General features: G+C 44.7%; 1 protein-coding gene and 1 long non-coding RNA gene across 2 annotated transcripts in view; one reads left to right on the top strand and one right to left on the bottom strand.

Annotated features, from left to right (window-relative positions):
* Positions 1-25,488, top strand: part of CCDC134 (coiled-coil domain containing 134) — a 286,310-nt gene that overhangs the window by 104,597 nt on the left and 156,225 nt on the right. The gene's annotated exons all lie outside the window — the stretch shown is intronic.
* On the bottom strand, positions 14,370-22,837 carry LOC141156504 (uncharacterized). Its single transcript, XR_012247648.1, has 4 exons — positions 22,683-22,837; positions 22,511-22,606; positions 14,508-14,711; positions 14,370-14,431 (listed from the first exon to the last, which is right to left on the bottom strand). It is a non-coding gene; the product is annotated as an uncharacterized lncRNA (long non-coding RNA).

The raw sequence follows: 25,488 nt of genomic DNA, 5'->3' as shown, positions 1-25,488 counted from the left end.
ACCTTTTACTGATGGAAATTCAGGCACATCTCGGAGCACTGTAGGGTGTAGGGTGCATTTCGGGACTCTCCCCAGGGAGCGGGTATAGGGCCTCCTGTTTCTTGCCTTTGCGTAGTAAGTTTCTGATCTGCCTGGAGCTAGGCCTAACTTTGTCTCTGTCCTGCACCAGCTGACCTTGTGGTAGGGCCTTCTCTTGGAGTACACGCTCCCAGCTTGCGGGGCCTATGCGTCTCCTGGCTCTGGTACGTATCAGCTCTTTGGTGATCCTGGGACCTGCAGTTCTCCAGGGATTCCGGTTATGCCTTACTGGGTCATAGAGATCCCTGTAAGCTCGGACCCGGTGTCCGGTATAAATTTCAGGGTGAGCTGGTTAAGCTCCTCTGCCCCCTATGTTGCTCACTTTCCACTCGCCTTCGGCCACGCTCGGGCCCTTACTAGGCTACACACACTAACGGCAGCTTGCCGCGCTTCACCGCTCTTATGGCGTCGGCACTCCTTAAGCTCACTAACCTGAGCTAGGTGAGTCTGGACTGGGCATCAGGACTGCTGGAGGCATAGACTGCCTCAACAGCAACTTGCGTGATGCTCTGCACACTCAGTTCCTCACTCTCTGTTGGCTCCTGTCTAACTAACTGCCTAGCTCCACCTTCCCTATTTATACCCCTAACGGGCTCCCTCTGGTGGTCTGAGGTAGAAGGTGGAGGTGTGTGTATGCTGTGGGGGCCTCTTGTGGAGGAATCCGTTCATGCACCCTTCTAGGATCTGTGGTACCAAGCGCAGCTGGGCGCCACATGTTATATGTATCCGCTGACTTTATGGACTAGACGTAGCACTGTATGGAAAATGGATTTACTCACATCATTACATACAAGTGCAGTAACGCAGGGGAGCAGAAGTAGGGGGACACATAATAGCCCCCTGGCAGTCATGTGGGTGGTGGGCACCGCGGCTGTTTCTGTGAGCTGTAGGATACGGTATAAGCCCTATTATGAGTCACATACATTTTCTGGGGGTCGTGACCTGGTGATTTTTTGTTTTTGCACTTTCATTTCCCCTCCCCCTTCTTCCAAGAACCACAACTTTTTTTTTTTCCATCTACATAGCCGTATATAGGCTTGATATTTGCAGGACAAGTTGTAGTTTTGAATAACATCATTAATTTTACCATATAACAAACTGATCAGTGGGATACAAATTCAAGTGAGATGAAATGATGAGAAAAAAAACTCAAGTTAGCCATTACTTTTTGGGTTTCATTTTTACAGCATTCATTGTGCAAGTAAAATGACTTGATAACATAATTCTTCTGATCAGTACAACTACATCGAGGCTAAACTCATATATATAGTTTTTATGCTTCAGTGACTTAAAGAAGAACTTTGTATTTCTGAAATCTATAACTTTTTTGCTTTGTAGTCGATGAACGAATGTGAGGGCTTTTTTTTCTGAAGAGATCTGACATTTTATTGATGCAACTTTGCAGTAAATTTTACATTTTAAATGTGTTTTTTAATGCATCAATTACTGAAGGTGTGCAGACTGAAAAATGGCAATTGTGGTGTTTCGATTTTTTTCGCTTTACTGCTTTCATCATACAAAATAAATAAATTTACACTGTGTGCAGAATTATTAGGCAAGTTGTATTTTAGAGGATTATTTTTATTATTGATGAACAACTATGTTCTCAATCAACCCAAAAGACTCATAACTATCCAAGCTTAATATTTTTGGAAGTTGGAGTGTTTTTTTTTTTAGATTTGGCTATCTTAGGAGGATATCTGTTTGTGCAGGTAACTATTACTGTGCCGAATTATTAGGCAACTTAATAAAAACCAAATATAATCCCATCTCACTTGTTTATTTTCACCAGGTAAACCAATATCAGTGCACAAAATTTAGAAATAAACATTTCTGACATGCAAAAACCAAAACCAAAAAAATTACTGATCAATATAGCCAACTTTTTTATGATGACACTCAACAGCCTTCCATCCATAGATTCTGTGAGTTGCTTGATCTGTTTTCGATCAACATTGCATGCTGCAGCCACCACAGCCTCCCAGACACTGTTCCGAGAGGTGTACTGTTTTCCCTCCCTGTAGATCTCACATTTTATGATGGACCACAGGTGCTCTATAGGTTTCAGATCAGGTGAACAAGGGGGCTATGTCATTATTTTTTCTTATTTTAGACCTTTACTGGCCAGCCATGCTGTGGAGTAGTTGGATGCATGTGATGGAGCATTGTCCTGCATGAAAATCATGTTTTTCTTGAACGATACCGACTTCTTCCTGTACCACTGCTTGAAGAAGTTGTCTTCTAGAAACTGGCAGTAGGTCTGGGAGTTGAGCTTCACTCTGTCCTCAACCCGAAAAGGTCCCACAAGTTCATCTGTGATGATACCAGCCCATACCAGTACCCCACCTCCACCTTGCTGGCGTCTGAGTCGGAGTGGAGCTCTCTGCCCTTTACTGATCCAGCCTCTGGCCCATCCATCTGGCCCATCAAGAGTCACTCTCATTTCATCAGTCCATAAAACCTTTGAAAAATCAGTCTTAAGATATTTCTTGGCCCATTCTTGACGTTTTAGCTTATGTTTCTTGTTCAAAGGTGGTCGTTTTTCAGCCTTCCTTACCTTGGCCTTGTCCCTGAGTATCGCACACCTTGCGCTTTTTGATACTCCAGTAACGTTGCAGATATGAAATATGGTAAAACTGGTGGCGAATGGCATCTTGGCAGCTTCACGCTTGATTTTCCTCAATTCATGGGCAGTTATTTTGGGCCTTTTTTGGCCAACACGCTTCTTGCGACCCTGTTGGCTATTTGCCATGAAACGCTTGATTCTTCGGTGATCATGCTTCAAAACTTTGGAAATTTCAAGACTGCTGCAACCCTCTGCAAGACATCTCACAATTTTGGACTTTTCAGAGCCAGTCAAATCTCTCTTCTGACCCATTTTGCCAAAAGAAAGGAAGTTGCTTAATAATTAAGCACACCTTATATAGGGTTTTGATGTCATTAATCAACACCCCTCCTCATTACAGAGATGCACATCACCAAATTTACTTAATTGGGAGTTGGCTCTCAAGCCTATGCAGCTAGGAGTAGGACAACATGTATAAAAAGTATCATGTGAGCAAAATACTCATTTGCCTAATAATTCGGCACACAGTGTATATTTTGCTGCTTTGGAGTTTTATGGACATATCAATATAAAATATGCACCTGGAATCACGACTCTTTAATCAGCTGCCATAGATTAAAAGCTGCATTTAAGGAGCTAAACAGCAGCGATCGTAGCGTGAACATCACAGCTTGGGAGGGGGTGAAAATAATCCAATCTATTTGAAAATTAGAAAGCAGAGGTGGAGCAGAGTTAGTGAATATGGCCGTGTCCATGCTGGCCACTATATAGGACTAGTGAGGGTAGGAGGTGCTGTACTTTCCATTGCAGTTACAGGACCCATCACAATATATTCAGGCTTTTTTACCCATTTGCCTATTGCTGACCAATGATTTATGCCATAAGTGTTAGTCGCTATCTATAAACTGCAGCTGTTTTACCTGTCCTGATAGTGGCGCTGCAGAGCCCTGTGATCTCTGCTGTACAGCAGCGGGTACAGAAACGACACACCAAGATAGTGCCATGTTATTAACCCCTAGATGCTGTGGTGAATAGCGACAGTGGCATCTAGGTGGTTAGACTGAGGGCCTAATGCAATTGCAGAACACTAATGAGTCACAAAGGCCCCAGGTTGCCATGGCTAAGTGCCTCTTAGGCCGGGCCAAAGTCAGAGCCACCAGATTGTCTCTTAGCTTTTCACTGTCAAGACCTAATGCCTTGTTATACTAAGCAAACCCATCTGTGCTCTGTTGTATAGGATGGCAGCTCCCCTGGACCGATCCTCCTGCAGCAGACAGTGGTAGCCGATCGACAGGTCCCTGCAGGCACGCAAATGGAAGAAGCTAAGCAGAGAGCAGTGGCCAAGGCCGTACACCTTGTAGCCAATGGAACGGTCACCTTAGGAACGGACGGTTGTGTCATGTGGAAATCTGGGGACTGAAGGTAGATATATACTGAGGTGTTACCTCCTGCCTGAGCTTTTATTAATAAAACACAATAAAGGGGGACATTTATTAAAACTGGTGAAAGTAAGAGTGAAGCAGTGACCCAGAGTAATCAGGAATCAGCCCTGACGAGTACCTGCACTTTACACCTTTGTCTACAACAATTGGTATTGAAGCTGACGCACCCCCTGGGTCGTGGGGTACTCGACAGCCGTGCCCTTCTTCTTCCCGCACGGCAACGCAGTAATGGCGGCGATCTTCACCACAGTTAAACACACAGTTCTTATTAAAGGCGCACAGTACTCGGTGGCAACGGGCACAACACTCCGTCATTGCAGCAGGAACGGAATCCTGTTCGTGACGCCAAAGCTGACGCACCCCCTGGGCCGTGGGGTACTCGACAGCCGGGCCTATGGCTGCTTGCTGGGATTATCACGGTGGCTGGCCCGGTTCGTGACCCAGGGCGGTCAGTAAAAAGACAAAACAAAAAGGGAAAAGTTTATATAGGATAGGAAAAGGGGAAGTGTTCGTGACGCCACCTGTAGATTCTGGTGAGGTTCACCAGCGCTGCAGCAGTCCTCTGAGACCGGTGTTCAGGCAGCTTAGTTGGTGTAGCTCCCTACAGGTGGAGCAGGACCTCAGGGCAGCGTAGATGGGGGGATGCAGGACAGAGGGGACCCAGCCGGGTCAGGGAAAGAATAGGCACACAAAACGGTTCACTTCAGTACCTTTACTGGTGGTGTTTCAGGCACGATCCAGGGCACTTTAGGGTGAAGGGTGCATTTCAGGACTCTCCCCAGTGAGCGGGTGTGGGGCCTCCTTGTTCCTTGCCTTTCCTTAGTAAGTTTCTGACCTGCCTGGAGCTAGGCCTAACTTGGTCTCTGTCTTGCACCTGCTGATTCTGTGGTAGGGCCTTCTGTTGGAGTACGCACTCCCTGGTTTCTGGGGTTTCAGTGGCTCCTGACCCTAGTATAACAGTCAGCGTTTGGTATTCCTGGGACATGTAGTTAGCCAGGGGTTCCGGTTGTTTCTGCTGGATATAGGAAATCCTTACAGACGCGGACCCGGTGTTCGGTATATGGTTTTGGGGTGAGCTGGTAACGCTCCTCTGCCCCCTATGTTACTCTACTTCCATTCGCCTTCGGCCTCTCTCGGGCCTTCACTAGGCTTCACACGGGCAGTAGGCCTCGCTACTCTTCACCGCTCTTATGGCGTCAGCACGCCTTTGGCTCACTAACCTGAGCTCTTTGAGTCTGGACTCTGCTCGACTGCAGGCTAGCAACTGCAGGAGCTCCTCTCTGGCTGCAGCAGACTTCACACAGACTTCACTCTCTGTGGACTCCAGACTAGCTGACTCCCAGACTAACCGAACTGCCTAGCTCCACATTCCCTATTTATATCCCTAACGGGCTCCCTCTGGTGGTCTGAGGTGGAAGGTGGAGGTGTGTGAATGCTTATGAGGGCCTCTTGTGGAGGAATCCGTCCATGCACCCCTCTGGGATCTGTGGTACCAAGCGCAGCTGGCGCCACACTGCAACTACAGAATAACAACCTGAACTATCAAATTTACACATTATTTCTCCTGCACAAATAATTCTTAAAAAAAAACTCAAAAAGTGTACCAAAGAGGCATTTTTTTTCTTCATCCCGTCCTTCAAAAACAGAGTTAACAAACTTATACAGATTAAAAATGAACCAAAAAGTCTGATGTGTCCCAAAATGGTACCAATGAAAAGTACATAAAATGTATCAACACATTACATGTAGCCTGTGCTCTTAAGGAGTTAAAGGTAAAATACTTATCCATTCAGATATAAAATAAATCTACTACTAGCACATGATGGTGAATGGTCCTGTTTATTGCTGGTAAATGTCCTCTTAGGTTCCTCTCGGCCACTAGTGGTTGGTGTGAGCTCCACCGAGGGCAGAATGCGACAAGCTGCCATTCTCTTGTTGTGTTTATCCGTTGGCACTCAGGAGAGGAAAAACCCCCTGTGGGGGAAACCTCTAGGGAACCATGGCCTAAGGATAAGTGCCCTTCCCTGGGAGCACAAGGCAACATGTCGTATAGAATCGCTGGTCCACAGTCATTTTATTGACTCCTGGTAGGATTTTCTTGGGCTCCAGCTTCTTCTTGTATTCGGACACTGCAGATCACCATAATCCAGCAAAACCCCCAGCCCAGATTACAGCAGGGAGGAGGAATGGGTATGGCTGCACGTTACACTGCAAGTCACGGCCCTCAGGATACTCCTAGCGGTGATGGTGGAATATCAACCAGTGAACAGTGGTTTTCAGAGCTGTTCACTTCCAGCGTTTTATTTTCCTCCAGAGATTGTGGAAAGCGTTCTTCACAATACTGCCAAATGTTCTACCAGGAGAGATAATAGGTTAGAAACAATTCTTATATCCCAAATAAGACATATAAAATGGGGTTATCCTAATAGGAAAACGCCTCCAGGTTTTTCCTGTGGGCCCATCAGCAGACTGTAAGCAGCAGTCAGTAAGAGGTTTCCACACTACACTCTGCTGACAGATTCAAAGGATAAGAGAGTAGCCTTGAAAAGCTCCCTAATTCCTGTTACATTTACACTGACTCACCTGCGATGGGGTATTACAGGTTTTGGTATCTGTTTTATGACCTTCCATCCGTCACTGGCAAATGTGAATCCACAGAAGAGTTTTTGATCTGTTTCGGCCATTGGTGGTTTAATGGCTTCAGTGAAGGACAGGACATTTTTCATTATATCTGATGTCATCACTGGTGGCTGCGGAAAGAAAATACAAGAACCAGTGGTCATAAAGAAGACACACAATAGAGATGTACAGCTGCCACCATCTTCTCTGGGTGATATACGTACAGGTGGTAGTTGGAATGGTGGACACGCTCCAGCCCCCTCTATATCTGTCCAGTTGATCTCCATGAAGAAGGGATGATCCCTGATGTTGTCCTCAGCTACCTGCCGACTCTCTGGTGACTTATCCAAGAGCTGGAAACAAATAATTAAGAATTCAGTCTCCAGTTGATTTCCATTTTCATTGTTGTGTTTTTCGTTATATTTACCCCTTTTATTACTTAGATGGTTATTTATACTCACCTCCTCTATGATGGCTTTGGCTTGGGGGTCTAGTCCTTTTGGAAAGGCAGGATCATCATTGATCAGTGACTTTATGGTGGTGTCATGCACTACACTTATATAAAATGGATATCTGCCGGTAGCCATCTCATATATCACCACACCAGCAGAGAACCAGTCCACTGCCATGTTGTAGGGCTTCTCTAGAAGAATCTGTGAAGACATGAAGACAATAAGAACTTTGTCCAGATAGCCGAAGACATGGAGATGTCCAGCCTTGTACACATTGATAAGTCATGGATGTGTAGATGCTTCCTCACCTCAGGAGCCATGTATAAAAGACTTCCGACCTGATCTGAAGCCTTCGCATCGCCAAAGATGTTCCTCACGGCCAGACCGAAATCAGCAATCTTCAAGTGACCGGTGCTGTCTAGTAAGATGTTCTCTGGTTTTATGTCTGTGATAGAGGAAAGAGTTTATAAAATATCATAATTATTAGATTAGCCGGGATTAGGACCCCATGATGGCCTGAGATACTAAGTGTCTACAGGGAGCATGAGGATGGGGGTATGGGAGTATTTATATCAGGTCTACACAGAATAAGATTGCATTTACCTGTGTATGATGCCTCTGGAGTGGAGAAACTGCAGCCCATAGATTATCTCAGCTGCAATTAATCTGATGGGAAAAAAATAGAAAATCATCAACAACCAACATTTCATCCACTAAACTAAGAGACTAATGACTTAAAGCCAGATGTTCCTGACAACCATCATCTTCATCTAATACATCCATATTTTGTCTTACCTGGTGGTTGGAATGGGAAATGGGGCATTTGTTGCCATGAGGTCTCTAAGGTCTCCTCCACTGAGATATTCCATGACATAGAAGACGTAGTCCTGTGATAAAACAGAGGCGATAATAGGGGTTATTGCCATATTCTAGATATGCGGCACTGATTATAATCTTACAATACATGTAATACTATGGTAGTGACATAGAACATTGCACACAGATTGGCACATAGACTGACATTCATCGAACATATAGAAGACTCAGAGCTGTTGGATTATGACCTTCTTACCTGGGACTGGAAGGTGGCAAAAGCCCGAGTAATGAATGGACTATTCCTAGTCATCTCCAGAACCTGTCGCTCTATCAGAACGTTGTCTCCTAAGTTCTCAAGTAGGAGCCTCTTCTTCACCATCTTCACTGCCAGTTGTTGTTGGCAGGCCTGATGTGTGGCCAACATGACCTGTAGGATAGAGAACATTAGAAATGGAGGAAAGGCCTGTCCTGCCACGAGACGTGATGAGAAGATGAGGCAGTGATGTTCCTAGAGACATATTACATACATGATGATGCCGTCACTGCAATTCCGAATACTTACTTTACCATATCCACCCTCTCCAATCATTTTATGGAAGGTGAAGCTCTCCAGTCCAGTCACAATGATGGAGGATTCAGCTGGGGTTGTCCCTGGTAGAGAGAGGAGAAATAAGATGTAACATTCCTATATAGTGCAATGTGGCCTCCAATAAGAATTACAACACATAGGGGTAGAACAATATTAGAGGGTATCAAATAGAAAAGGCACCAAAATCATAATAAGCGGGATCTTCGAAATGTGGACATTCCTGGCAATGGCTACTTTGGGGAATATTGGCTCTCGGTGTCTTAGATCTGAACTCACCTGACAGCTGCTCAGTGTCAGTAATGGGGGACACACTGGATCCATCATCAGTTTTGTCCCCCATTGCTACTCCTCTTTTTCTCTTGTTCATGATGCTCTCCTGTATTGGGCTTCCAGTTCTTTTTGAAGCCTTGATAATGCTTTGGTTGGTGCCATTTTTTTCACTCTCAGTTGTTTCTGCTCTCCTCTTTTTTGGCACCTCATCTATTCTCTCTCCCTTTCTTTTCCTCCAAATCTCCATATTCAGCTCCATAGATGTCTGTTTGGGCTGAAGAAGGTCCTGTTCACCTCCGAAGCGCTCCAGGATGGCCCTTGGAACTGCTCCTCTAACAAGCCTTCTATTATATGGTCTTATACTTTATACAAAACCAAAATTTGCTAAGCGCAAGTAAAAGTTGCCTTCACCCACCAAGTGATGAAGACATGTGAACAATATTCAGGCTGCAGTGACATTTTGATGACTATTCCATGACATCGCAAAGTCAATTTTGACATCATCATACTCTAAAGGTCACATGATATGAGAGAGGGACCAAAGCCAAAGGTCATGTGACATCACAGAGGGACCAGTGACATCATCAGCCTAGCTGAGAGACCTGTGCTCTTCAATAGTTATAAAGTCTGTCATTTATCAGTGTCTGTTGAAGCTATTGTAAAAAACAAACTTTTTCTATACATGAAATTTATTTGATATTCTTTTTTTATTGTTTATTTTATTTTTTTGCTCCATTTATCAATCACATTAAATAATCTAAATGATTTAAAGACTTGATTAATACAGTAAAACATCTGTAACGGAAGCTCTTTGTTGCCCATATCAACCAATCATGGAGCAGCTGTAATTTTAGCAGAGCAATTGAAAGTGTAACTGTTATTTCAGTAGAACTTGCAGCAGAATGTCTTTGTCTGCTTTTAGCTCCTCCTCTGTCTCCATAGAACTATGTGAGCACCAACTGTCATCTCCTATCTTAGTAATGTGAAAATCTGTACACACTGGACCCTGGTTTATCAAGAACTTCTTGCCAGAAATGTCACAAATTTTTTGCGCAACTCAGAGTTGCACAAATGTTTTGCAACTTAAGGGCGTTTTACACCTGGAGTACATTTCTGGAGGAGGCGCAGAGCAATTGTAAGATGCACAAATTCATTAAGATTAATTTTTTTTTTTTACAAATTCAATGTTTATTGAAATATTTTAATATTTTTATCACAAGCCTAAAATGAATATAAAAGGAAGACATGCACTATTAAAAAAGAAATAATATAACAAATATAATACAATAGGGATATAGGAAAGATATTACATCAACATTTTGCTGAGCTGCTCATTCTTCTAAGTGGGTGAGATTGGACCAGAGCGACTTATAGGTTAATGAAATATGAATATGAATACGTCCCGGATTACAAGACAAGAGAAATCAATTTGGGGCAAGACGGTATGCATCTGATTCTTGGAATTCAATCCAATCCCTCCATTTCACAGAATATTTGTCAACATCGGCAGGTGATTGAGCAACTAGATGTTCCATCATATCAAGAAGCGAAATCTCAGAGAACCACTCCTCCAGGGTGGATCAGGGTCTGCTCTTCCAGTGGCGAGGGATAACATTTTTGGCTGCCTGTATAATGTGACCTATCACAGATCTTTTATATTTGGATAAGTTTATTGATAACATTAGAAGAAATAGTGCCTCAGATGAATTAGGGACGGTTAGGCCAGTTGCCCTCTTGAGAAGAAGGACCACTTGTATCCAAAAATTCTTTATTGTAGGACACTCCCACCAAATGTGCGTCATCGTCCCCTCTCCCACTCCACACCTCCAACATCTGGCGACAATGAGTGAAATACCGAGCACGCCAAAATATTCGGCGAGCACCCGAACGTGCTCGCCGAAAGGGTTAATGAGGCATACTCACTCATCACTAATCTCTATTGATTTTTTCCAGTAGGGGTTTAAAGTTGAGCTTGAATTATTGGGAGAGATCTCTATGAATTCGAATTCCCAGATATTTTATTCCCTGAGTTGGCCAGGCAAAGGAAAAATTAGATTGGATAAACGCCTGTGTATCATTGGAAAAGGAAACGTTTACGCTTCAGATTTGGATGTATTGACCATAAAATTCGACCAGGTGCCCAAGTGATCTATTTCAGCCATAACTGAGGGAATGGATGTGTGCGGTTGGGTAATATATAGCAGAACATCGTCCGCGAACGCCGTGCATTTGTATTCTGTCTGCCCTATGGTGATTCCTTTAATATCAGGGCTTTCATGTATTGATGATAATAGAGGCTCCATTACAAAAATGTATAAGAGGGTTGAAAAGGGAGCATCCCTGTCTTGTTCCATTAGTCATTACAGGTGGCGACGATATAGTTCCATTTATTTTTAATCTGGCAGATTGGTTACAGTAGAGGGCCATTATCTTAACATTGGATATCTTATTATAGCTAAGTTTTTTTAAGAGAGTAACATATGGCATGCCAGGATACCCTGCCAAACGCTTTTTCAGTGTCTAGTGAAAGTATTAATAAGGGGGTGTTCTGAGTCTGGGCGTAAGGAATAATGTTGATATTCTTCAAAGTTTTGTCGTGAACCTCCCTACCAGGGAGAAACCACACCTGATCCAAGTGTATATTTTTAGCTAGCAGAGCCTGTAACCTATTCACCAGCATTTGCTGGGAACCGGCCTTTTGGACTAGTTACCTGAGCAGCATGGTCCCTGGATGGCTTTTAAATTTACTGTATATTTCCTCTAAAACACTGCAGCGTTTTAGATAATAACATACCTGGCTAAAATGATGAAACCAACAACATCTGCAAAGGAGTTTGTATGTTCTCTCCATGTTTGTGTGGGTTTCCTCCGGGCACTCCGGTTTCTTTCCACACTCCAAAGACATAGTGAAAGCCAATTTAGATTGTGACTCTCAATGGGAACAGTGATGGGGATGTCTGTAAAGTGCTGTGGAATTAATGGCACCATAGAAGTGAGTAAAATAGACTGATTCATATTGCCTGTGGTTTGGGGCAGCATGAATCAACTGTCAGGTTCACTTTAAGGCTAATTGATGTATTGTTGCTGCCCTTAACATCAAGCATGGTGGGTCTGCTGGGTGACGTCAGTCCCTTTCTCACTGTGGCTATATGTCATGAGATGGTATCAGAGCCCAAATATATACTCATAGAACCAGGGGTGGATTAAGAGTAGCCAGGGCCCCGTCAGTTTAGAAGGCATGGCCCCCCCCCCGCTGACAGATACACTCACTGCTATATCGCGGCGCGCACATTATTTCCTTATGTACAGCATAAGGTAAAAATATATAACATAGCGCCATACATAATAGGGCAGGGGTGGGAGATTAATTTTCAGAAGGGGCCACATGAGAGGCCGTGACTGTTGTGGAGGCCAAACAATAGGCTGAGCTTAATTCTGCTCAATATTAACATATTAATTATAATTATTTTTAATTTTATTTGTATCACTTAATATTGAGCAGAATTAATAGGCTGACATAACCTATATACATTAAGAGACGCCACATAGTCCCCTCAATAAACCAAAGCAATCAACCTATGGGGCCTTCATACATGTGTGGCGCCCCTGAGGGTTCAGTCGCCACAGAGGTACTGCATCTCACCCAGAGGTGTGGTATCTCACCCTCAGGTAAGGAAGGAGTACAGCTCAGGACCCTAACACCTGCATTCATTACACCACATTTCAGAGGGCAGGGCGAGATTGCTCCTACGGGAGAGCACAGTCCCTGATCCCTGGCTGGAGTGGGGGGAACCACAGTAAGGGGGAACCATGTAGTGGGTGTGGGTGGAGGACGTAGTTCAGGGGAGCACTTTAGTAGCTGTATAAAAGAGAGGAACCATCTTAGTTGTTGATGAGTGTTCAGTCAGAGGAGGAGAAGTGACAGGAGCAGAGGCTCTGTAGGAGCCCTGCTCCAGAGGCGGGCCTAGCCACTGAGGCCCAAGTCTGGGAGGAGAAGGAGAGAAGAGAGGAGAGGGAGCAGGAAGGCTCCAGAAACAGAAGAAGGGATCCCAGGGGTACGGGCAGTGCTGGAGGCCACCCGTATGCCCCAAATCTACCGGGAGGTGGAGGGGTCAGGCCATGAAAAGGGAACTGAGTCCCCCAGCTAGTGAAAGATTGCAAGTCTTAGCTAGAAACCGGAGGCTGCAGTATTTCAAGTCCTGTAGCCACAAGTCCACGCCAGTCTCACTGAGAAGGTAGCCACATAGGACCCAGGGGACGGAACATACGTCCCCGCGGGTACTGGATTGGAGTCACTAGGTGTGAGGTGCAGAGAAGAGGCCAGAGAAAGGACACAGAAGGGGGTCCTGCTAAGTACTCCGGAGCTATCTGGGGGTGGACTGAGCCCCTCACTGAGTAAGCACAGCACGACGAGGGAGATTACTTTGGCCCCTGTAATCTGGACTGCAACAACTGTGAGTAAAGACCCTGGGACTGCACTATCTGGTCTTTGTGTTCCTTGCTGCGTCAGCACTCACTGCACTACAACGCCCAGCACAACCACCAACATCCACACACTGCCCTGAAGCTAACTCTTCCTGTGCGGAGTAATAATATCCTTGCTGCAATACCACCAGCTTCAGAGGACTGTTCCGCAGCGGCGGCCCCCTTTAGCCGCACTCCACAGGTGGCGTAGTCGGACTCTTTAATAAAACCCATATACAATTCCCCTTGGATTGACCGCCCTGGGTCATGGACCGGGTCATCGCCACAGTGACTACAACCCCCAGCATCTCCCGGCCCGGCACCGGGTACCCCACGGCCCAGGGGGCGCTTCAACTTTGGCGTAGTCGGCAGGATTTCGTGCCCGTTGCTACCGGGTACTGTGCGCCTTAACGAACTGTGTCGCATACCGTGGTGAAGTTTTGCGCCAATTACCGCTGTTTCCCGCCATTGTCCGCCATTTCTGAGTTGCCGCGTGGGAAGAAGGGGAGCGTAACCGCTGGAAGCGCGTGAAGCCCAATCCCCGCATCACGCACTGACGCAGCGTCAGGTCCTGGAAGGAGTGGAAATGATGAAGGCTAGCACTCAAAGTGGAAAGGCATGGTGTTAGTGAAAGGAGCCAGTGGTTCCGTCAGTAATAAACCGTAAAAATCACTGCACACGTAGAGAGGTATGGTATGCTTTAGGTGAAACTTTATTTAAAGGGTGATGCTTCAGGCGACTAGTGGACGTTTCGGCCAAGACTGTGGCCTTGATCACAATGTCGCTGTAAGAAAATATGTACAAAAATATACAATAAGTACAAAAAATAGAAAAGATATATACATATGTACAAAACAATGAATGAAAACATGTCCGTGTTATAATGCTGGTCACAGGGTACAGACAAAGTTCAACCATAATAAATCGCTTGTAGTGGAAAAAATGGTATATCAACATACATGCTGCATTTTGAGAGCAGGTCATAATAACCACATGACAATGATCAGGGTCAAGAATAAGAATTATTTTTTTAGAAGAAAAAGTGCAACTTACCAAGTGGATAGATGCATCAGGGAAAAAGGGAGAATAATTACCAGTCAAGAAGAAGTGAGGGGCAATTCTTAGATAAGGAAACCTATAAAATATGAATGGGTTATCATTGACATGTTGATGGTGGATGGCAAAACCACGGGGGGGGGGGGGGGACTTACCAATACGGTAGGAGGTGTCTGGGTATAGACATTGATGGAGTATGCCTGTCAGTTAGAAAAGTGCTGGGTTCAGGGTGTCCTGGAGCCAAGGACAGAGTCTGCTGGGAAATTATAAGTGGCGGACAGAAGAATATGGTCTGGTGCCGTGCTGCAGTTGGCTCGGTCCTGTGTGATATGTGTGAATCTAATGAAAATGTAGAGTCCCTGTGGGTGGAGATAAGGGGAGGGGGAAAAAAATAATAAATTACTGATAGGGGTTTGTTATAAGTCTCCAAAAATAATGGAAGTAGCGGAGAATATCCTCGTAAAGCAAATAGATGAAGCAGCGACTCAAGGAGAAGCCATTATTATGGGAGACTTCAACTACCCTGAAATACATTGGGGGACAGAAACATGTAGTTCAAGCAAAGGAAATAGGTTTTTGACTACTATGAGAGACAATTACCTTTCACAACTGGTTCAGGACCCAACAAGAAGGGGGGCACTGCTAGACCTAATATTAACCAATAGGCCAGACCGTTTATCAAATATACGAGTTGGGGGTCACTTGGGTAATAATTATAACAAAATAATACGTTTTCATGTAACCTTTAATAAGATGTTTAGTAGAGGGGTTACTGTTATGATCTGCTACAAGCACTAAGGAAAGAAAGGAGATCTGTCCCTACAATAGAACTAAGCTAGATCCCTACGATGTAACGGGGAACCTGATCCTGCGATCAGACCCGCTAAAGTCCTCGGCTAGTCTGTACGAAGACCTATAGATGCAGGGGAGGGATCCCTACAAGAATTAGGGACTGGGATAAAGTTGGACACCTCCTAGCAGAAATAGTAGCAGTAAAAGACAAACACACAACATAGAACATAAAGGTCCGAAGACCTAGCTAAACTGACTGAGAAAGGTAATTAAGCACCAGGCTAGCTTAAGTGTAGAAATTACAATGAAGTCCAGCAGGGCCAGGAGGGCAGAGCAGGATTAAATAGGCAAAAAAGGTCATGTGACCAGCAAGATAGAAAAAACCTAACAGGAGAGTTCTAACCGTACCCCCTCTTCTATGAGGATCCTCCGGATCCCCTAGTCCCAGGCTTATCAGGAAACCTCTTGTGAAACGCTCTGACAAGTCTGGAAGCAGAAACATCATCCGCCCTCACCCATGAGTTATCCTCGGGTCCAAAACCCTTCCAAGCGACGAGATACTGCAAACTCCCTCTATACCGTCTAGAATTTAGGATGCGGGAAATTTCGTATTCCCCGTCCTCCACCACCGGAGGAACAGTGGCAGAGGCGTCTCCATCCGACACATAAGCTCTTTTCAATAGAGAAACATGAAACACCGGATTAATCTTCCAGGAGGTAGGAACCTCCAACCTAACAGCAGATTGGATAACTACCTGAAGCACCTTAAATGGCCCTACAAACTTGGGACGCAATTTTTTAGAAGGAATGCTCAACTGCAGATTCTTAGAGGACAACCAAACCATGTCACCAATAGCAAACAAAACCTCTTGCCGTTTCCTATCAAAGTACCTCTTAGATTTTTTGTTAGCCTACTGAAGATTACCACGCACATCCGTCCAAACTCTCTCCAAATCACCGGAAAAACTCTCCTCCTCAGGCACAGCCGATACCAATTTGGAGAATGACCCAAAAGACGGATGTCTCCCAGAACAACAAAAAAAAGGCAAACAACCAGCAGAAGAGGATGTATGGTTGTTAAGAGCAAACTCAGCAAGTGGCAGAAACTCAGACCACCCCTCCTGATTGTCTGCCACAAAACAACGCAAGAACTGCTCAACATCCTGATTCTTCCTTTCTGTCTGGCCATTAGACTCAGGATGATATCCGGATGAAAACGACAAATGAACTCCCAACCTGTCACAGAAAGCACGCCAAAAACGAGCCACGAACTGAGGTCCCCTATCCGAAACAATGTCAGTAGGAACGCCATGTAGTCTGACAATTTCCTTGACAAAGGCCTTAGCGAGTGTCTTAGCGCAGGGCAGTTTGATGAAAGGAACCAAGTGACACATCTTGCTAAAACGGTCCACGACCACCCAGATGACTGAAACCCTCAGAGGGGGGAAGGTCAGTAATAAAGTCCATAGCCAGATGTGTCAAAGGTGCACTAGGAACCTCCAGAGGGCAAAGCAACCCCGCTGCAGGAGTATGTGAAGACTTAGATCTAGCACACACCGTACATTGACACGCCCACTTAATGACTTCCTTCTGCCATCCAGGCCACCAAAAACTGCGACCCACCAGTCTCTTGGTCTCAGAAATTCCTGGATGACCTGCCAACCGAGACTCATGAAACACAAACAAATCTCTCCTAAAGGTCCTAGGCACAAACAACCTCCCATGGGGAGTGTTAGATGGGGCATTCTCCTGTGCTTTAAGAATCTCATCTTCCAAAATGGAGTCCAATGCAGCAATCACAACACCTTCTTGTAAAATGCTCCCCTCCTCCTCAGCACCGACCATGGGAGAAAAGCTGCGAGACAAAGCTTCAGCTTTAACATTCTTGGTACCCGGGATGTAAGTAACGGAAAAATAAAACCGCGAGAAAAAAAAGTGCCCACCTAGCCTGACGGGCATTCAAGCGCTTGGCAGCATCAAGATAGATCAGATTTTTATGATCAGTGAAACCCTGAATGGGAAATTCAGCACCTTCCAAGAGATGACGCCAATGTTCAAATGCGAGTTTAATAGCCAGCAATTCCCGATTACCAATATCGTAATTAAGTTCAGTCTCAGAAAATTTTTTTTGAAAAAAAAAGCACAGGGATGTACTCCATCCTTGTTTTTCTGAGACAACACCGCACCGACCCCCACCGAAGAAGCATCAACCTCAACCAAAAACGGCTTAATCACATCAGGCTGCATAAGGATGGGAGCAGAGCTGAACCTCTCCTTTAGAAACACAAAAGCTTCAATGGCCTCAGTAGTCCACTGAACCGCATTAGCACCTTTCCTGGTGAGATCGGTCAGTGGTTTGACAATAGAAAATTTTTTAATGAATTTTCTGTAATAATTGGCGAAACCCAAAAACCTCTATCGATTTCAAACCAATAGGCCTAGGCCATTCCTGCACAGCTTGAACTTTAACCGAGTCCATCTCAAAGCCCTCGCTGGAGATAATGTAGCCCAAAAAACTAATTCTCTGTACAGCGAACTCACATTTCTCCAGCTTAGCAAAAAGCGAATTGTCAATTAATAACTGTAATACCTCACGTACGCTCCGCCAATTAGACTCCAGATCCGGTGAATAAATCAAAATGTCATCCAAATACACAACCACATTTTTGCCGATCAAAGGTCTAAGGATGTCATTAATAAGATTCTGAAAAAATGCTGGAGCATTGGTAAGACCAAAAGCCATAACCAGATTCTCAAAATGACCCACAGGAGTGTTAAAAGCAGTCTTCCATTCATCACCCTCCTTCATGCGCAACAAATTGTATGCCCCCCGGAGATCAATTTTAGAGAACCATTTGTCCCCCCACTAACTGGTTAAACAAATCAGGAATCAATGGCAGTGGGTAAGGATTGAGTACAGTAATTTTACTAATCTCACGAAAATCCAGACAAAGACGTAAACCGACGTCCTTTTTTTTAACAAAAAAAAATCCAACAGCCACAGGAGACTTGGAAGGCGTAATGTGACCGGCGGCCAAGCTTGTCTGTATGTATTCCTCCAAAGCCTTTCTCTCAGGAATAGTAAGATTAAATAAACGACTTTTAGGAAGAGTCGCTCCAGGGACAAATTCAATGGTACAATCATAGTCTCTATGGGGAGGCAAAATTTGTGACTCCTCCTCAGAAAAAACTCTCCAAAAATCCTGAATAGGTACAGGTAATTCCCCTTTTTCCATCGCAGCAATACGTCCGTTACAACACTTGTCATAACACTTAGGGCTCCAGGACTTAATTTCATTGGTAGACCAATCCAGTACAGGATTGTGCAATTTTAACCAGGGTAACCCCAGAACTACTGGAGAAGGCAAATTATTTAATACTACCAAATCCAAATTTTCTTGGTGAATACCATTAATAGTGAGGGGAAATTCACAGACCTTGTGAGTAACACTCTTCAAGGGGGAGTCATCGACAGAAACCACAGCAATAGGGGATGATAAAGGTTTGGGTTTTAATTTAAGTTTTTCCAAGAATCCCCCATCAATCACATTCAGAGTAGAACCACAATCCACAAATACCCGATATTCAATTAATTCTTCCTGAGCAGCAGTAGTAGCAGAAAGAAATACCCCCTTAGTATTTAAACAGGCTGTACTGGCGTAACTGACCTTTTTTTTTTCTTTGTTCATACGAAGCACACAGTTCTTAATAAAATGGTCAGATTTCCCGCAATAAAAGCACAAGCCTTCAGAAGACCTGCGGTCTTTTTCCTGAGAGCGGGGTGCCATCGCCCCATTCTCCATCGGCTCTCCAATGTCAGTACAGACCCTCTCAAGACTCAGAGCTGACATGGCAAAGGATTTACTCTCATTAACCCTTGCACGCAGTCTCCTGTCCACCCGTATAGCTAATTGCATTGCCTCCTGCAAGTTTCCAGGTGTGGGATAAGCAATCAGCAAATCCTTAACCCTTTCACCTAGCCCCGTAAGAAACAAACTTTTCAAAGCTGAATCGTTCCACCCCACCTGGGCAGACCACCGACGGAAGTGAGAACAATATTTTTCCACATTACCTGATCCCTGCCACAAACGTCTCAATTCAGTCTCAGCTGATGAGACACGATCAGGATAATCATACAACAAACCCAAAGCAGAAAAAAAACTATCCACTGATCTAAAGCATGGATCACTAGGTTGGAGAGAAAAGGCCCATCCCTGAGGTTCTTTGCGCAAAAGTGACATTATGAACCCTATGCGCTGTGATTCATCACCAGAGGATCTGGGTCTCAAACGAAAATACAACAAACAAGCATTTTTAAAGGAAAAAATTCTTGTTGATCACCAAAAAATAAATCAGGCAAACGTACCTTTGGCTCCACAAAATGTGCTCCAGAACAGCTACTCACGTGTTGTTGGAGCTCGGCCACCTCCTGAGAGAGTCCCTGCAGGCGTTGAGCCAAATCCTGAACCGACACCATGATGGAAACTGGAGGTCTTTCCTTAGAGATATTTTTGGGCTGGACTTACTGTTATGATCTGCTACAAGCACTAAGGAAAGAAAGGAGATCTATCCCTACAATAGAACTAAGCTAGATCCCTACGATGTAACGGGGAACCTGATCCTGTGATCAGACCCGCTAAAGTCCTCGGCTAGTCTGTACGAAGACCTATAGATGCAAGGGAGGGATCCCTACAAGAATTAGGGACTGGGATAAAGTTGGACACCTCCTAGCAGAAATAGTAGCAGTAAAAGACAAACACACAACATAGAACATAAAGGTCCGAAGACCTAGCTAAACTGACTGAGAAAGGTAATTAAGCACCAGGCTAGCTTAAGTGTAGAAATTACAATGAAGTCCAGCAAGGCCAGGAGGGCGGAGCAGGATTAAATAGGCAAAAAAGGTCATGTGACCAGCAAGATAGAAAAAACCTAACAGGAGAGTTCTAACAGTTACAAGGACACTAAACTTCAGGAAGGCAAATTTCCAACGGTTAAGAGATGATCTTAGTGCAATAAACTGGGACGTTATCCTGAGACAAAGCTACACAAAGCAAATGGGAGACATTTATTAACATCCTGAATAGGACCTGTGCACAATATATACCCCTTGGGAATAAACATGCTAGAAATAGGAGGAAACCACTATGGCTAAATAGAGCTGTAAGGGGCGCAATAAGTGACAAAAGAAAGCATTTAGAGAACTAAAGCAAGTAGGTAGTGATGAGGCATTAAATAAATATAGAAAATTAAATAAATTATGTAATAAAAACAAATTAAGGCAGTAAAGATTGAGGCAGAGAGAATCATTGCCAGAGAAAGTAAAAATAACCCCAAAATATTTTTTAACTACATAAATAGTAAAAAACTAAAGAATGATAGTGTTGGCCCCCTTAAAAATAGTCTGGGTGAAATGGTGGATGAGGATGAGGAAAAAGCCAATATGCTAAATGATTTTTTTTCAACCGTATTTACACAAGAAAATCGCATGACAGAAAACATGATTAGTAATAACAAAAATTCTCCAGTAAATGTCACTTGCTTAACCCAGCAGAAAGTACGGCGGCGTCTAAAAATCACTAAAGTTGACAAAGCCTGGATGGGATACACCCGTGAGTACTGCAGGAATGAAGTAATGTCATAGATAGACCATTATTTTTAATCTTTAAAGATTCCATAATAACAGGGTCTGTACCACAGGACTGGCGTATAGCAAATGTGGTGCCAATATTCAAAAAGGGGACAAAAACTGAACTTGGAAATTATAGGCCGGTAAGCTTAACCTCTACTGTGGGTAAAATCCTGGAGGGTTTCCTAAGAGATGCTATGATAGAGTATCTGAAGAAGAATAACCTCATGACCCAATATCAACATGGGTTTATGAGGGACCGTTCCTGTCAAACTAATCTGATCAGTTTTTATGAGGAGGCAAGTTCTGGACTGGACCAAGGAAATGCAGTGGATGTTGTGTGTATGGACTTTTCAAAAGCTTTTGATACGGTTCCACATAAAAGGTTGATACATAAAATGAGAACATTGGGGATAGGGGAAAATATATGTATGTGGGTTAAGAATTGGCTCAGTGATAGGAAACAAATGGTGGTTATTAATGGAAAACACTCAGACTGTGTCTCAGTTAACATTGGGTTACCACAGGGGTCAGTATTGGGCCCCCTTCTTTTTAACATATTTATTAATGACCTTGTAGGGGGCATACAGAGTAATATTTCAATATTTGCAGATGACAATAAACTCTGCAGGGTAATCAATACAGAGGAGGACAATTTTATATTACAGGAGGATCTATGTAAACTAGAAGCTTGGGCTGATAAATGGCAAATGAGCTTTAATGGGGATAAATGTAAGGTAATGCACTTGGGCAGAGGAAATAAAATGTATAATTATATGCTTAATTGTAAAACACTGGGCAAAACTGTAACTGAAAAAGACCTGGGTGTATTGGTAGACGACAAGCTCACGTTTAGTGGCCAGTGTGAGGCTGCTGCTGCAAAGGCAAATACAGTAATGGGATGCATTAAAAGAGGCATAGATGCTCATGAGGAGAGCATAATTTTACCTCTATACAAGTCATTAGTCCAACCACACTTAGAATACTGTGTACAGTTCTGGTCTCCGGTGTATAAGAAAGACATAGCTGAATTAGAGCGGGTGCAGAGAAGAGCGACCAAGATTATTAGAGGACTGGGGGGTCTGCAATACCAAGACAGGTTATTACACTTGGGGTTATTTACTGTGGAAAAAAGAAGGCTTAGGGGTGATCTTATTACTATGTACAAGTATATGAGGGGACAGTACAAAGACCTTTCTACTGATCTTTTTACTCTGAGGCCTGAGACGGGGACAAGGGGGCATCTTCTACGTCTGGAGGAAAGAAGGTTTAATCATAATCACAGACGGGGATTCTTTACTGTAAGAACAGTGAGACTATGGAACTCTCTGCCGCATGATGTTGTAATGAGTGATTCACTGTTAAAATTTAAGAAGGGCATGGATGCCTTTCTTGAAAAGTATATTACAGGTTATAAATACTAGATTCCTTAATAGGGCGTTGATCCAGGGAGCTAGTCTGATTGTCGTATGGAGTCAGGAAGGAATTTTTTTCCCCAATGTGGAGCTTAGTGTTTGCCACATGGTTTTTTTTTGCCTTCCTCTGGATCAACAAGCTAGGCTATGGGTTGAACTAGATGGACTTAGGCTTCCTTCAACCTTAAAAACTGTTACTATGTTACGTGTATGGGATATATTTTGCGAGATAGTGTAGGAGGCGATAATGGCCAGCTAGAAAGTATAAGGAGGTAAAGGTTATAAAAAGTAGTGTCAACAGGATTAATAAATAAGTCAACATTACCCCCATAGATTAAGGTCTCGGCAGGTGCGGTGCTCCAGAGAAGCCTGTACAGGGATCCGTGTGGATTTAAACGTGATCCTTTAAATGTTCTGAACCCTATAAGGGAAGGGGGTCAACAAAAAGTAAGGAGTGGCAGGGAACAAGGTACTGGTCTGGGTGAAGGGTTACTCACTGTCATTGGAGGTTCCGGTGGAGGATGCTGTAGGCAAGCCTGTCAGGGCACAAGTGTGAGCAGGCAGTGAGTCAGCCCTGCTATATAGTGTGCTGGCCGGTCATGTGACTAATGCTGACATCACAGGAAGTAAAAGGTGCTATGGGAAACACAGTGACCTGTTAGCACTGTGTTTAGCAGTCACTATGGGAACCAGGGGTGGGAGCTGGCAGCCACGTAAGGAGACTGAGTGTATGGTAACCATGGCAGCAAGGGGCGGGACTGGTGTAACTCTGTAAGTTGAAATCATGCTGCAGGAGTGTCACTGCCTTTGTAGTCCCCTGGGATGTAAGTAAAAGAGGGAGGAAGAAACGTGAGACCTAGGTATAAAGGATCATAGGTGATAACATCTGTTAGATAGAGAAGCATAACATTGCTATTGCTGATCACCCACATCTGCTAAATAGCATAAGTCGGTAGATAAAGCGCTTAAAGAATACAAAGGGAAACCATAAAGTGTGAAATAGTAATAGGTGGATGCCGCTAATCAGAAGAACTGAACATAGGTGGTAACATCTGTTAGATCATGGGAAACTGCCTTGTTGAAAACCCCAAACTGGTATAAGGCATAAGTAGGTGAATAAAACCTTGTGAATAATGGTATACAATAGTCATTGGTACAAAATAGTTAATCAGAAGAACTGAAAACTGTTGGACACACAATAGATCACCCACGTCTCCTTCCATGTCTGGAAGGAGACCGCCGTGCCAGGAAGCGCACGACCTGACGTCAGACGAAAGGGGACGCCAGGTCCTGCACCGGGAACTGCTAGTCGAGCAGTTCTCCTCTTCCCGTCCGAGGGACCGCAGCCGGCTCTACAAGCAGGCAAGATGGAAGGAGGCGAGCCTGGAACTCCAGCCTGCGGCCTGCAGCAAGACGAGACACCTCTTACCTTGTGAGAGGTGATTAGTAAGCTGTCCCTGGAGGATGCGGAGTTCCTCCACGCCGAGATGCAAGAACTAGGTCGGAGGATAGAGGAGGCCCAGCAAGCTGCAATCGCTGCCTGGAGAGCGGAGCTCGTGGAGAAAATGCTGACCCAGCAGCAGTCGGCGCTGTATGTGATCGTCGGCTCCCCAGTCCCGGCGAAGCTGCATAAAGACCGGGAGGTGTCAGGCCGAGCTGAAGCAGTCGCGGGAGCAGGTAGGAGTGAAGTCCCTGTCCCGGACGCGGCAGGTGCTGCTCCATCCCTGGTCCCCCTGCAGCCTGAGGCTGATGATCTGGCTGGGTCAGCCTGCAGAAACCAGGGGTTCCCCCGGAGGGGGCCCCACTGTTGAACTGTTTTAGTTAACTTAACTGTACATAGTTACCCGAAAGGGTACAGCAGAGACACTGCAAGTTGAAGGGTTCTGTGTGTATGTTTATCCAGTTACCCGGTAAGGGTACCAGAACTTGTAGGCTGAGGACTTTGAGCAGCCAAAAACTTTCCTTTGTAAATAGTTGCACTTCCTAAAGTGCTCCTTATTGGTTTTATAAAATCGCAACAAATGACCTCAGAACAAACACCCGTTTGGCGTGGCCGAAGACGTGGTCCAACGTCCGGATCACCTATGCCCTGCAGCCACGCCCAGGGCCTACGTTGAGGGTTTGCGGACGGGTCCCTCACGTTCGAGTTTGCTAGTTTGCACGTTACAGGAAAATGGACACCTGATTGCAGACCGCCACTGTGACCGGTTGACAAAAGTTTAATGTGAAAAATGTGCTGTTTGGAAAAGAAATGTTTTGATGTGACCGATACTGAATATGAAGAATGTTTATATGAAAAACATTTTATATGCAAAAGAAGTGTTTATACAGGTGAAAAAGTTTTATAATGTTTTATATATGTGAAGAGTTTTATAATGTTTTTGGTAAAGAAACGTAACCAGTAACGTTCAAGAAAAAGAGCCTCCCATAAAGGGAAGAAATGTTGTTTGTGATCTTCTATGAGAACGCATTCAAAAATTTTGCATGTCTTTAAAATGCTTTGTCTTTTACTCTGTTCCAGCCCGCGGACGTGCTATGTTTTACCAGGGGGGGTGTGTGGCGCCCCTGAGGGTTCAGTCGCCACAGAGGTACTGCATCTCACCCAGAGATGTGGTATTTCACCCTCAGGTAAGGAAGGAGTACAACTCAGGACCCTAACACCTGCATTCATTACACCACATTTCAGAGGGCAGGGCGAGATTGCTCCTACAGGAGAGCACAGTCCCTGATCCCTGGCTGGAGTGGGGGGAACCACAGTAAGGGGGAACCATGTAGTGGGTGTGGGTGGAGGACGTAGTTCAGGGGAGCACTTCAGTAGCTGCATAAAAGAGAGGAACCATCTTAGTTGTTGATGAGTGTTCAGTCAGAGGAGGAGAAGTAACAGGAGCAGAGGCTCTGTAGGAGCCCTGCTCCAGAGGCGGGCCTAGCCACTGAGGCCCAGGACTGAGAGAGAAGGAGAGAAGAGAGGAGAGGGAGCAGGAAGGCTCCAGGACCAGAAAGGATCCCAGGGGTACGGGCGGTGCTGGAGGCGACGCGTACGCCTGAATCTACCGGGAGGTGGAGGGGTCAGGCCATGAAAAGGGAACCGGATCCCTCAGCTAGTGAAAGATTGCAAGTCTTAGCTAGAAACCGGAGGCTGCAGTATTTCAAGTCCTGTAACCACAAGTCCACGCCAGTCTCACCGAGAAGGTAGCCACATAGGACCCAGGGGACGGAACATTCGTCGCCCGCCAAGGCCCGCGGGTACTGGATTGGAGTCACTAGATGTAAGGTGCAGAGAAGAGGCCAGAGAAAGGACACAGA

Source organism: Phyllobates terribilis, unplaced genomic scaffold, assembly GCF_046119375.1.
Source record: "Phyllobates terribilis strain yellow unplaced genomic scaffold, ASM4611937v1 Scaffold_8__6_contigs__length_399053987, whole genome shotgun sequence".
In the NCBI taxonomy this organism is placed as follows: Eukaryota; Metazoa; Chordata; class Amphibia; order Anura; family Dendrobatidae; genus Phyllobates; species Phyllobates terribilis.
This window is presented reverse-complemented; position numbering and strand designations above follow the sequence as displayed.